Below are 15,180 nucleotides of genomic sequence, written 5' to 3' on the forward strand. Positions count from 1 at the left end.
CATGTTAAATTTAGTTGTCTATTAGACAACCGAGTGAGATGTCAAATAAGAGTTGGATGCACATGTGTCTGGACTTTGGGGAAGAGATCCAGACTGGATTTGTCCATCTGTGGACACGTTTTTAAAAAATGGGGCTAGATGAGTAAATGGAGATATAGGAGAAATGTGATGCAGGATGGAACCCTGGAACACTTAAGAATTCAGGGAGATAAAAATATTAGTAAAACAACAAAGGAAATGAGTGAAGTTAGAGGAGTACTCAGGGAGGGGTGTTCCAGAAGGCAAAAGAAGAATATGTTTCATGAGGGAATCTTTCTTTAATAGAAACAGAAACACAACTCATATGTGGGAAATGACCTTCCAAGTGCCACTTGTGATAGGCACCCATACACGGCTAGGAATTTAACCTAAGGAAACAACTAGCAGGTTTGAATGCCGTGTGGATTTGTTCATTTATGTCACAAAAACATAAGGAAGAAAAACCCATTACTTGTCAACTAAAAAAAAAAGAAAAAGAAAAAGGAAATGTTTCATGAAGAAAGAATATATAGCACTGTCAATAGCTTAAGTTAATTAAAGGCTGAGAAATACGCACTGGATTTTGCAATGTGGTATTCAGTAGAGTCCTTGCCAAGAGCTGTGTCGGAGAAGTGGTGTGGAAGAAAGCATTATGAAATGGAGTCAAGAAAACATGCGGGAAGATGAAGTAAGTAAAAACTAGTATTTCAATGAGTTTTGTTTTGAAAGAAAGCAGGGATATGGGACAGTACTTAAAAGTGGGTATGGGCCAAAGGAATATTTTTTAAGATTTTTACTTTTGAAGGGACATATTGCCACATTTTTGTTTGCTGATGGAAATAATCTAGGAGTGAGAGAAAATGTGATGATTAAAGAGCAATAGAATAATTTCAGTGGCAAGTCCTTGTGTCAATAAAAGGGAATGAGAGGAGGACACAGCTAGAGAGCTTGTTCTCAGAGAGATGCAGAGATAATTAATCAAAAGGAACAGCTACAAAGCAGGATATGTGACCACAGATGCAGGTGGTTTATCTGAGACAATGTGCATATGAATCAAACACAGAAACATAACAGGATTGCTGGGCAGCACTGAAGCCACAGGAGATTAATAGTCCTGAAGTGACAGTGAGACCAGTCATCATGGTTGCATGTTTTTTTCCAAACATGTTTGGTTGTGCTTGTGCTGGCATGTAATAAGTGGTGAATTTGATTTAAACTGGGTTAAGATTTTGCCTGGTAAGTAAAACAAATGCCTATTTCAACTTCTAGAACATGGAAATGACTGTTGAACCAATGCCTCAGCTTTTCAGAAGGATAATTTTCCTCTGACATTCAATACAGTCATGCCCTACATAACAACGCTTAGATCAACAATGGACTGCGTATATGATGGTGGTCCCATAAGATTATAATACAGCTGAAAAATTCCTATCATCTAGTGATGACACAGCCATTGTAATGTCATACAACATTACATTAGTTTTTCTATGTTTAGAACATATACATTAGCTTTTCTATGTTTAGACACACAAACACCATTGTGTTACAATTGTTTGCAGTATTCAGTACAGTAACATGCTGTACGGGTTTATAGCCTAAGAAAAACAGGCTATACCACATAGCCTAGGTGCATAGTAACATATAGGTTGATGTAAGTGTACCCTGGAATGCTCGAACAATGATGAAATGGCCTAATAATGCATTTCTCAGAATTAATCTCCATCATTAAGCAACTCGTGACTATTTATTTTCTATTCCTAGCACAAAATGAGCATTCTATAAATGTTTGTTTAATAAATTACAGAGTCCCTATATTATAGCAAGGTCAAGATCAATATTGGACTACCTATTTTAATTAGTAAATCTTAAGCATTAGTCTTCTCAGGAAAAATTAGACAAAGTATTATGTAGTTTAAAAGTGCATTTCATTTGATATTTTAATCAACACCAGTGGTATATTCTTTACATCTGTTGCAATATATTTAATTAACAAGCAATCTTAGAAAAATGAATTTCAATTAAGAGAGAATCTAAAGGTTAGCTGTTTCAGCTACATCTGAGTATTTTTTTAGGATTAGTCCCAGCTTTACTCACATTAGATATCTAATAGAATAATTCATATCATATGTAATTTATTTGGAGTACCAGGCAACAAAATAACCCATTATAGCTGGACACTTTCAAAATAGTAATTATCCTGTTTGACAAGAATGATATTTTATTGTTATATGCAAATTTAAAATTAATACAGTGTTCTCTAAGTTAATAAACAGTGGCTGTCATGACAGTTCTGCAAAGTCTTAATGATATTAATATTTTCCCATTAAAATCAATAAAAGACACAGATGCCCAATACTTCTTCTATTCAACATTTTTAACATTCTACCTAATGCAATAAATCAGAAAGTTTAAATAAGGGCTTATATTTGAAGAATAAACAAAACTATCATTATTTGATGATATGATCACTGACATAAAAGAACTATCTAAGAGGATCACTCATCAAACTATTAGAATTAACAATTAGAATTAATCCATTCAGGTAGACAGACGAAATATCAGTCTTTAAAAATCTGTAGCTTGCCTTTATGCAAGCAACCATAAGAAATGGAAAAAGAATAAAAGGTTCTATTTATTTAAAAAAAAAATCAACAACAACAAAACTATAGCATGACTTGGAATAAACCTGACCAGGCCTGACTCAGAAAAATATGTTAACTGAAGAACATATATGACATATAAGTTCAGAGATACATTATATTTGTTTATAAGAAGACTCAGTATGCAATTTCTCCTTAAGATTAATACATGAATACAGTGTAATTCTCACTTTCAATATAATTTTTTCAGTAACTTAACAAGCTGATTCTAAAATTGCATGAAAGAGTACATGAGAAAGAGTAGCAAAGATAATTTGATAAAAATGAAAAAGAGTTTGATCTGCTAGTTACCAAAACAGTATTACTTTTTTAATACAGGGTTACACAGAAATACAAAAACTACAGTAATAATAGTATATCTACTATTAATAGAACAATAATAATTAATAGTAAAATGCCCAGGAATGATTCTATGCACATAAGGAAATTTACATTATGATAAAAGTAGAATTTTAAATTAGTAATAAAATGTGGACTATTCATCCAATGGTGTCAGGAGTATCTGACATTCATTTGGGAAAAAGAATAAAGTTACATTCATACCTCACACATGAAAATACATCTCAGAAAATCTGAAGATCTAAACAACAATAACAATACAACTATAAAATAATTAGAGGAAAATATCAGAGGTACATTTGTTTTGAAGATAGGGATAGCCTTCTTTAGCAAGATGTCAAAATTGAAATTATAGGAGAAAGAATTTATATATCTGGCATCATAAAAATAAAAACTTCTTTAGGGCAGAGAAGTCATAAACAAAATTAAAGCTCAAGAGATGGATTGGAAAAATATTTGCATGAATATAACAAATGTCTTTGATATTCAAAATCTTTTAAAATTAGAGATTAGTAAGAAAAAGCAAATGTTGCAACAGAAAAAAACGTGCAAAAATATGAATAAGCAATTCAGAGAAGAAATACATATATCCAATAAACATATGAAAAGAAGATAAACTTAACTAGTACTAATAACTAGGAAAATGCAATTTCAAATGTGAGATATCATGAAAATAAAAAATTTAAAGCTTTATACTGAATGCTGGTAAGGGTGTAGGTTGTCTAGTATTCTACAAGCACTGTTAGGTGCAGCCACTTGAGAGAGCTATTTGACAGAATCAATAAAATAAATGCCTCTTCTTTATAATCTAGCAATTATATTACAATATGTACTGTAGAGAAATGCTCGATCATGTATACAAGGATATACACAGCCACATTGTTTGTCAGAGGGAAAAAGTAGAAACAAACTAAATGTTCTTCACTAGAAAAATGAGTTAACTATGGGTACATCCATTCTCAAGGACAGTATGTGTAGTTCAAAAAAAATGGGAGAGATGTATAGGAAACAACATGTAGATATCTCCAACATCTATTATTGAATAAAACCAAACACATAGGAGAAGTTGTTCAGTGTTACTTAACATTTATTTAAAATACCTGTGTACACAAAACAACAAAATACTATGATATATATTCTAAGTGAACACACATTTGAATGTAAATGTTTATCACAAGGTCTGAACAGGTAACACTGTTAAAATTAGTTATTATTTGTAAAACAATTTAAAGCCCATTGGATGTTTTAATTCTTTTTTCAGGTAATAAATATATTCTTCAATAAGGTCTTTCCAAAAGTGGCACAAATTATGTTAAAGTAGCCTCTGTTATAGGGTATTTAGATAGGCGAGTGATAGATTAACGACATAAAGCAATAGATATTCCTTGGAAGGTAAGAATAAGCCTCTGTATGTGATTTTCCTACTAATGTCCCTGTTCTATAGATAAATGAGTATCATACTATTTCTGAGTTTTAAGATGGCAATTTTGTTAAATTTTTTAAATTACTGAGAAAATACTTTAGAATCAATGTGGTTATGGATACAAGAAATATATGTGGGTGTTTAGGAAGCCAGGACACCATAACCTTATTCCAGATGGCCTAATAGTTTACACGCAAGACTATGCTTGAAATGCTACTTTTTATGCACAAGTAGTGAAACTAACAACAGAATAGCAGCTTGTGAACATTTTCATGCTAGTCAAAACCTCAAATGTAAGGAAAAAATGATAAAATGTCCTTTATTTATGTAAAGTACATCAGGCATTCACACTTTAGAACTATTGCTTTTTAAAACGTGGTTCAAAACAGCTCTAATGGATTACCAGGGAAAAGATGATGAAAATAGAGATTCAATTCAACAGGTGTTAATGCTGTGCATTTTTCAGCAGTACTGGTGTTTGCAGCAAGAAATAGAAATTAAATGGATACTTCTAGGTCTGAAGAAGGCTGCACATCCTCTGGTTCTTTCATACTAGTACAACATTGTAAAGTCCATTAAAACTTTAGGAAATAGACGTTGCTAGTATTCAAATAATAACATTTAAGTAAGCAAAAATAATATAGATTTCATTAGGTACTTAAGAAGGTCATTTAAAATGTCACAATAGAAATTATACTTAAAAAATAAGAATATGTGACCTCGGGAAGCTAGGTGAGGTGGTGTGCACCTGTAGCCCCAGCTACTCCAGAGGCTGAAGCAGGAGGATCTCGAGCCCGCGTTCAAGCTTGTAGTGTGCTATGATCATACCTATATGCATTCTAGCCTGGACAACATAGTGAGACCCCCGTCTTGAAAAAAAATGGAAAAAAAATAAATTGCGACCTCAGGAAATAAGGAAGAGTTCTTAGGAGTACTATTGGAAGGATTTTAGAAAAGAAAAGTTTGAGAAATAGCAGAATTTTTTTTTCTGGAAGGAAATAAAAGTTCTAACTCTGGGAACAAGGACATATAAGAAAGACTCAGTGATGAGAATCAAGGTTGAATTTTTCAGTAATTAAGGAAAATAAGTTGAAAAAGTGACCTCTAGTGGGCTCTTAGGTTCACTGATAAAGTAGGCTCTTTTCATGTTTGAATAAATATAAGTTTTTATTATAAATATAAATGGCTAAGGGCATAGAATCTGGATAACATATTTTAAAAACCCTCTTGGTAACATAATGTATTCATTTGGATTGCTTTCCAAATTTAAAAATCATTGCTTCAAAAGGATTTCACAAATTATCTTAATATGATCTAATATGTTTAAAGTAAGATAAACTGTAAAGACTACTTTTCACACATGGCATGACAGTTACTCGTCAAAAAAGCATTTCCAATTGGCCTATGACAGATACAAATTAGATTCCTGAGAAATGAGTGATGGAATCTCATCAGCACATGCATTTCTGGGACTGATGTTTCATTTCTTTTGCCTCTTATATAGCTGGTCTATGGCACACCTCTCCAAGACTGACCAGACAGCACATGCTGGTTTCCCGAATTCTAAAATAAGATTAATCCTCTGCAGCAGTCCAGATCCTCTGCTGCTGAACAAGTGCCATAAACCAGCCCCAGTGGCTTCCTCACTTCAGGATCCTAAAGGAAATCTATTTACAAAGCTCATGTTGAAAATAAGATGTTGATTTATGGTAGTGTAATGAAATAGTAAAAATAGAGGAGATCTTCATTAAGATAAAGATGCAATTTCTCTTAAAAGGCATCATAAATTATGTATTTTTAAAAAAAGATAGCTGTCTTTTCCAAAGAGTAAAAAAAAAAAAAAGATGGTATTTATTAAAGAAAAAGGGAAATATATTCACAAACTACGTTTTCATTTAAACATAAAAATCCCATGCAAGTTCTAAAGAGCATGTGGAAATATGCTGAAACATCCTGAACTATCATTTTATTCTCTTCCTAACATAGGAAAATTGTCATAAGGTTAGGGGATTTTTTAGAAGCTGAACTTTATAGATCTTCCCCCACTAAATATTGTCATTTTATAGTATTAGTGAGGTTTCAGTAACTGCTGAAAACTTCTGCTAATTTAGCTCCATTCTTATTTGGAGAAATATGAATATAAAATGGGGTGTGTAAGCTTAGTATTACTTTGATTTACTTTTCATACATACTTCAAACTTCGTTCAGACAGAGATTGAATCAAACAAGGATTAAAATTTACCCTATTCTCCATGATTTTTTTTTACTTCACTCTGTTGTAAGAGAAACTACAAAACCATTTTTTGTCATTATTAATAGCTACTTAGATTTTGATTATTCTAGGTCCTTTAGAAAAGAAGAGATCTGAACGATTATTTTAAGGGATTAGCTGGTTATTTTCCAAAGTCATATAGATATATGAAAATATTTTACATGGAATCATTTTTAGAGCTTTCATAGGATAATATGCCTTTATTCTTTTAGAATACAGATTCCTTAGTGACCATTTGACGACTTGTCTCACTAGTGGATACAACCCCTCAGAATGCATCTTGCACCCTTTAGTAGCCAGCTTATCAGGACCTCCCATGCTGCGCACTCCAAGCATGAGTGAGCAAACAGGTCTGGCTGCGTGCCCTAAAGGCCAGCATTCCTGGGCTCCACGAGACCACCAGGGAAGGCAGCTCCTGAGTGCTGAGATTCCAAACGAGTCTGGGGGAATGGGTTTTTACTCAAGATGTTTGGGGAAAATAAGGACTCTATTCTGAGGAGCGGAGGAGTCCATGGTTCACATCCCAAGTTTATTTGTCTTAGTTAATTTTCCACCTACTATTTTCATGAAAATGAACAAGCTGTATCCCAGGACATCTCCTTTCATAGTTTCCCAACAACATCTTCTTTACTGCACAGAAAGAACACAGGAAACACCTCTCTTTTTATTCACAAAAGAAACAAAAGGGTTTATAGCCCTAAAGTTTAGAAACCGCAAGGCAATGGAAAATTCACAAAGATCTACAGAGGAGGATTATGAAAATAACATATTTAATATATCTAGTGCCTATCAGCCTATCACGTGACTTGGACTTCATATTTTATCTCTAGTCTTTACCACAACAATATATAGTTGTCAATATTCCAGTTTACAGGGAAGAAAACTGAGATTCAGATAAGTAATGTGACTTGTCAACAGCACTCATTCCAACAGAGCACGACCACTGAATGGTACAGGGAGTGCCACGGTCTTTCTGACTCCACTGTACCTGTTTTTGCCCTACTTCCCAAGACAGTCTAGAGGGGAAAAGAAGGGCAGTGGTCACTCCTTAAGCCATCAGGACTCTCAATATCTGAATAATCATTTTTATTAGCTGCCTAACCAATAATTCTGAACTCCGACTTAACGAGTTCTGTCCCACCAATGTATTATACTAAAAAGAAAACAAAACAAACAAAACAAAAACTGCCACTTGTGACTTTTCCCAGTCTACCTAGAAGTCAAACACATCCACTCAAATACGCAAAGATATTAAAGATATCAAATATAATTCCCAAATGAAGACTCTGCCTTTAATGTAGATATAGAAAGCTTTCAGGTGGCTTGTGTAGGTTGTCAATTAATATACTTTTAGAATGCAGCAAAAAGAAGACAAAGAATTGTTATGCTTTGGGATATTGAAAAAGAAACAAAAGGCTTTGAATCTCTGAGGCATTTTTTTGACTTTAGAACACTAGAATATCCTCGGTTGCCAAATAAATGTTTGGTTGAATATAAATAAGCTTATTATCATGCATGTTTATAAGTGCATACAATACAATTGAGGGTTAATAAAACATTTTATACCTAAGCAGACTGATATTTTATCAGGAAAAAAAAAGCATTTTAGTATGCCTATGTTTCTTAGACATTTTTCATCTTAACACTTTCCAAATTCTGAGTACCAGCAGCATTTCCAAAGTACTTCATTACACTACAGCTTCTTACTATTATGAGCCACAGAAAATACATGAAATTTAACATGTATAACTTCAGAAATCTCTTCTCATTTACCATGGCAAAGATCCTTTAAGTTTCTAAATTCACCTTCCCTGAAATGTGTATCAAATGAATGTGCATATGAGTAATAAAATGAAAAAAATAATAATAAAGTCAGAACAAAGTTACCTTTTAAAGTATCCATCTCCACTTAGAATGCCTTCTTTAACTGAAATGGAATATTTTAACTACAGGTTATGCTATGGTTTGAATGTTCCCTTCAAAACTCATGTTGAGACTCAATCTTCAGTGTGGCAGTACTGAGAGGCGCTGACTGGCTCATGAGGGTTCTGCCTTCATGAATTGATTTATCTATTCATGGATTAATGGATTAGTGGGTTATCATGATAGGGAAGCTGGTGGCTTATAAGAAAAGAAAGAGAGACCTGAGCAAGGACATCAACATGCTCAGTCCCCTCACCATGTGACGCCCCACCAAAGAGTCTCCACCAGCAATTAGGCTCTCGCCAGATGTGCCTCATCCACCTCAGACTTCCCGGCCTCCACAACTGTAAGAAATAAGTTCCTTTTTTTTTACCTATTACCTAGTTTCAGGTACTGTGGTATAAGCAATAGTAAAGATACCAACACAGATTACTAGGTAGGGCATCATCTCATCATTATGCTTGTTATTTGGTACTGCTAACAATACAATTTAAGGAAATAATGCTATCTTAAAGAGAATAATAATGGTAATCAGTTGACATATGTATCTGTTCAAGGAACAGATATATTAAATTATGTTGAAATTTAAGACATAGGTCAATCTAAGAGGTTTTTCAAACTTATAGAAATTGTTTCTTTAATGACATGCGTGATTACTTTCAATTTGCTCTTGTCACATCCAACTGTTGTTTCAAATTATATATATATTAAATATATATAAATAAATATATATTTAAAAGAGGTACTGCATATTTTATATATATATATAATATATATATAAATTGCTGAAGCTACCTACCTGAGTAATTTGAAGACAATATATAAAAGGCTGGTGCCACGGATAATGAAAGTGATGTGAGGCAGCTATACAAGATGATAGGAGAAAGAGTATTTCACATATAAACAGAAAGTTTTACTTCTGAAACTCAGTTGAATCTGATGACCATATAATTTGTATAGAAAATGCAGTTGAGAGAAGCAGTTAAATATTCTAACAAGGCGGGTAGTTTCCAGCTTCACATTTGGGACTTTATTCCAAACTTTATTTTTCCAAACTTTATTCAGAATAAATGTAAACTGAAAAATTAACATTTTTTTCTCCTTTACATTTTCTTTTTTGTGTGTGTGGTGATGGGATAGAAGGAAAAAGTGAGAAAAGTTACTAGAAATATTATAATTAGCCTCCCTGTGTGCCTTATCTCTGGACAAAGCCTCAAACAGAAGTTTGATATCAATTTTTTCTAAGTACTCTATTTTATTAATGATCATGTATTATAATATGCAGTTTCTCACAACGAATTATTTAAAAGTTGAGTGCTGATAGCAAACTTCCTCTCAGCAGTATTTCAAGACACCTACTAATTTACCATACTTCCTTATTTTTATTAGACTTATTGACATTTTCACATTAAGTTCATTCTGTTTGAAAGGGAAGTCTTTTGGTGACACTTCTATCTTAATACTGTACAGAAGGAAATTGTATCCAACAATTGGAGCGAGAACAATTTGGTAACTTAAGCTCCTTGTGTTACACCATCTGAAATAAAACCTTTTCAGAAGGCATGCACATCATATGGTTAACTAATTAAGGATTGTGACATTCTTGGGACATACCAAGGGCAACTAAAAGGGAAGTATCTTTAAACCCTGCTTTCCTTTCCTGGCCTATAGTAAGAAAGGCTCTTATAGAATTATCAGTAGTTAATGTCATCCTCTATATTTCTTAAAGGTCAACAAGAGTAAATCAGTTAATAACAACTTCCTAAAAGTTTAGGACAGGAAACAATAAAGGATGTTATATCCAAATAAAAGTTGCAAAGATAACTTAGCTGGATAGAGTGTAATTGCTGAAGTTAAAATTAGCCAGGTCACCTTACTCTCATGGAAAAAAAAAACTCTGGAAACCTGGCAACCAAATAAATAGATAGGAAGTTCCTTCCCATTAATAAACTTCTTTTAGTTCTATGCTGAAATGTTATTTCAAGGACATACACCAAATAATTCACCAATACTACCTTCTAAACCAAGTTTGGTCACTCACCTAACAATTAAAGAGACCTAAAACGTAATAAATATAAGTGTATATTATAACTACATAATCTAATTATATTAGAATTGAAAATATTTTATAAATTACATAGTGTAACCCCATTGTTTTAGATTAGGAAACAGGTCCAGAGAAGTGACTTGCCAATGTTTGGTCAGCTATGTTTACATTGGCTGTTTACTGTACTACTGACATTCTGTGGGTGGTAAATATTTTTTAGATCTACCTGTAAGTGCGTTTAGCATTCTAGCTCAATGTTTTTGAGAAAGACTGTTCAACTTTATTGCTCAATATATATAGCAGCAGCATATACCTTTAAGTGATTGCTAAATATATAACTTTTAGCAGCTAAACAGGAAAGACATCTTTTAAATAACAAAGCATAACTACACACTATCAAAAACCATTTAAAAACATTGCTTGTACTAACCATTCTGTGGTTTAAAACTTGAATTACAAGCAGATGATTCTGCCTCTCTTCCACTAGGTGGCAATATATCTTTTCCTTTAATAGTCTGTTCTTTCCCAGAGTCTGATTTTAAATATATCTCTAGTATTTTTATTTTGAATAGATACGATGAAAGTTAAGATTGAGGAAACCTTAAGGAAGACACCTAAGAAATTGGGATATATGAGGAGAATAGGCAGGGTGGTTTTATAAAAACCTGGCATCAAAACTAAAATAATAGATTCTACTTCATATATGCTCATAATTAAAATTTACATTATATCTTACCAGATAACGTTAAACATTTGGTAGTTTGTTGATTTAATTGAAATTGGGTTTGCTATTCATTATTGGTAGCAAAAAGCACTGAAATTATTTCTAGTCCTGCTCCTTCTTAATCCTTTTATTTAAAACATCATCCTCAAGATCAGGTGATGGTATTTTAAAAGGCATTACTTATTTCCATAACCTGTTTTCAATCATTACTTTGGGGGAAAAACTACAAAATCACTTATTTTGTATAGTTAAGCCTTTATTTTAGTGTATTTATGTCCATACTTAGAAATATGTTGTTTCTGAACTAATGAGACGAACATTATTTTCTTCAAAGTAAGATAGGTTTCAGTAAACTATTTGACTAGTGTATTAGTTTCTCAGGGCTGCCATAACAAAATGGCTTAAACAACAGAAACTCATTTCATCACAATTCTGGAGGCTAGAAGGCCAAGAACAAAGTGTTGACAGGTTTGGTTTCTTCTGAGGTCTCTTTCCTTGGCTTGCAAACGGTCACCTTCTTGCTGTATCCTCACATAGTCGCCCCTCTGTCTGTGTTATCTGTGTCCTAATCTACTCTTCTTATAAGGACATCAGCCCTATTGGATTAGGAACCAACCAATAACTTAATTTTAAAGGCCCTAAATCCAAATACAGTCACATTCCAAGGTACTGGGGGTTAAGACCTCAACATATGAAGTTGGGTGAGGGGAGGGGCATAATTCAGCTCATAATAACTAGCAAGTCTGCATACACAGCATACTCCACATTTATAACCGAGGTATTGTGATATAGAACCAAGAACGCTAGGTTGGAAGTTGTAATTCAAAAGCTGAGAAAAGTTCTTATCGATTATTTAATCCACTGATTCTTGACCCTTGATGCACAAAGATTTTTTTGAGGCACTAGCAATGCCCTGACAAAATACCCAGATATTATGATGAATTAATTTGGACAGAGACCAGTCACTAGCATATTTTTAATACTTTATAAATGTTTCTAATAGGACCATGATGATTAATCATCAATTTAAAGAAATATTTCCCAGACGTGGTTAGAGAATCACCCAGAGGGTTTATTAAAATGCAAATCTCAGGCCAGGTACAGTGTGGGTCTTTCCTGTAATTCCCAGAACTTCTGGAGGCCAAGACCGGAAGATTGCTTGAAACCAGGAGTTCAAGACCAGCCTAGGTAACAAAGCAAGACCCCATCTCTGCAAATTTAAAATAAAATTATCCAGGCACAGTGACATGCACTTGTAGTCCCAGCTACTCGGGAGGCTGAGACAGAGGACTGCCTGAGCCCAGGAGTTGGAGGCTGCAGTGAGCTATGATCACACCACTGCCCTCTAGCCCAGGTGACAGAGTGAGACCCTATAAAAAAAAAATTCAGTATCCTAGCCACTGCTGCTCTCATTCTGAATCTCCAGAAATTAGAGCCAAGCCTATTTACCACTCTCCTTAGTAATTACTACAAATTCTGAAGTCTGAGACTCTCCAATCTCATCTAACCCTCTCATTTACAGATGAGAAGATTGGAATTTAGAGAAGTTAGTTCATTCAAGGTTACACAGCTAGAGAATGGTGGAGGCAGAATGAGAATAAATGTTCAATCTGACATCTAATCTAATTTCTTAGCAGGATTCTCTGTGCTTATAAGCAACTGGGTGGACTTTAGACTTTATTTAGCAACTGTGTAGCTCTGGCCCCAGAATTAGAGAGCACCTACTCTTTCTTTCAGGCATGTGCTGACACATCTAGAAGGCAGGATCATCACAGCTATGTTTATATAAGGGTTGCATTCCAAGAGCCCTTACTGTGTTTGGAAATAATAAGCAACATCAGAACTGATGGGTGATTGTGAATACTGCATTATACCTGGTGCTCCTTTGGCCCCACCTCCTCAGACTCAGGCCTGAGTCCTAGGTGAATAGACACTGCAGTGGAAAGTTAAGTGACATGAAGTGAGTGGGAAAGTCTGTTTCCCTAGTACCAGAAGTTTCTGCAGCAAGAGTCAGTGGTGTCTGAATCACTTGAGGCCTAGAGTCACTCACCATCAGAAAGTGGCAGCCTCCGTGCAGTCATCAGCTAGCAGAGAAGCAGCAGTAGTTGACTAGCAGGCTGGAGTTGAGAGCAAAATGTTAGCTCAAGAGTTTTCAATTCTGCTGTTATTATTCATTTGAAAAACATAGCTTCAGACAGCTCTTGGGAGCTTGATGTCAGAGCCTGAACTGGTGAAGTTTGTGAACACATACATACAAATAAGTTGTGAAACAATTTTAGAAAATGAATGTGTAAAAATCCAAAAAATTCCCAACACTTTGGGAGGCTAAGGCAGGTGGATAACCTGAGGTCAGGAGTTCAAGACCAGCCTGGCCAACACGGCAAAACCCCGTCTCTACTAAAAATACAAAAAATTAGCCCAGCGTTTTGGCAGGTGCCTGTAATTCCAGCTACTTGGGAGGCTGAGGCAGGAGAATCGCTTGAACCCGGGAGGTGGAGGTTGCAGTGAGCTGAGATTGTGCCATTGCACTCCAGCCTGGGCAACAAGAGTGAACCTCCATCTCAAAAAAAAAAAAAAAAATCCAAAAAATAAAAAGCAAATTCCTCAGAGGGTGATGATAGATGCACACTCTAAATTTTCCATAAAGATTTAGCTTAAACGTTTTCTTAAATAGGTACTTGCTCATGCAATTACATTTTTCTTGTTCTTACTAATGACCCTAACTTGAGTGTGCAAGGAGGAGTAAAATGTGAAAATCAATCTGAAACAAAGATAGAACATAAATGAAGTTTTTTAAAAAGTCAATTTACTCTCCATATTTCTGGAACATAGCTATTTTCTAGACTGATGTACTCCTACATTTTAATTTAAGTCATCATAGGGCTAGTTCTAACTTCTCTTCAGTGTTTCAAAAGTGAGGATCAAGAACCACCTACTCTAAAATCATCTGGTGCTGGTTGCTGAAAATGCAAGATTCTAGGTCCCACATAAGACTCATCAAATCTCTGAGGGTGCCTATGGGAAACTGCATTTTTAACAGCTACCTTGGTGATTTAGAAAGGTCTCTCCCTGTGTGATCTATCTCTATAGTGTCCTATGGATAGCATTACTTTTTCTTTCCTTTGTGAGCTCTTATTGTCTATGGGTTATAATAAAATTTTCTGAGGATGGAAGTATTGGGGGAAATTATCTTCTTTTTGAGTCTTTTCTTTATGGAGCCAATAACGTGGTGAAGTCATTGCCAGAGGTCCCCTCTTTTTAGCACCCTTATCTGATTTTCTATTTGGCCATGCGCCTGGGTCTTCGAGCAGGCTGCTGTAAAGAGCCAGTATGACAGACACTCAGAAATTATACATTAAACTTTAAATTTCTTCTCCTGAAATGTATTCAAAGGAAAGCCCCCATCCCAGAGAAGAGAGTAACTTGTGAATATATATATATATCTGAAATATATATATGAAAAATATATATATCTAAAATTCCAAGTTTCTATTTCTGAGTCGTTATAAATAAATGTATTTTGAATATTTAAAGGATTTCAGAAATTCAAATGTGAGCTGCTGGCAATCATATAACTTGATGAGACTTGTTTTATCATGCTATTAGCTTTACTATGCTTGGAATTAGATTTTTGAGTGTTAGATTTCCTAAATATCTCCCTGGTTTTAAGTTTAGGCATGTTTGAAGGTTTAATAAGTACTTTCAGATGCAGCCTCAAAGTCAAATACCTCTGATTTGGAAGGAGTTTTAGGCATTATTACCCTGGTGGAAAAG

Source organism: Symphalangus syndactylus, chromosome 10 (assembly GCF_028878055.3).
Source record: "Symphalangus syndactylus isolate Jambi chromosome 10, NHGRI_mSymSyn1-v2.1_pri, whole genome shotgun sequence".
Classification (NCBI taxonomy): domain Eukaryota; kingdom Metazoa; phylum Chordata; class Mammalia; order Primates; family Hylobatidae; genus Symphalangus; species Symphalangus syndactylus.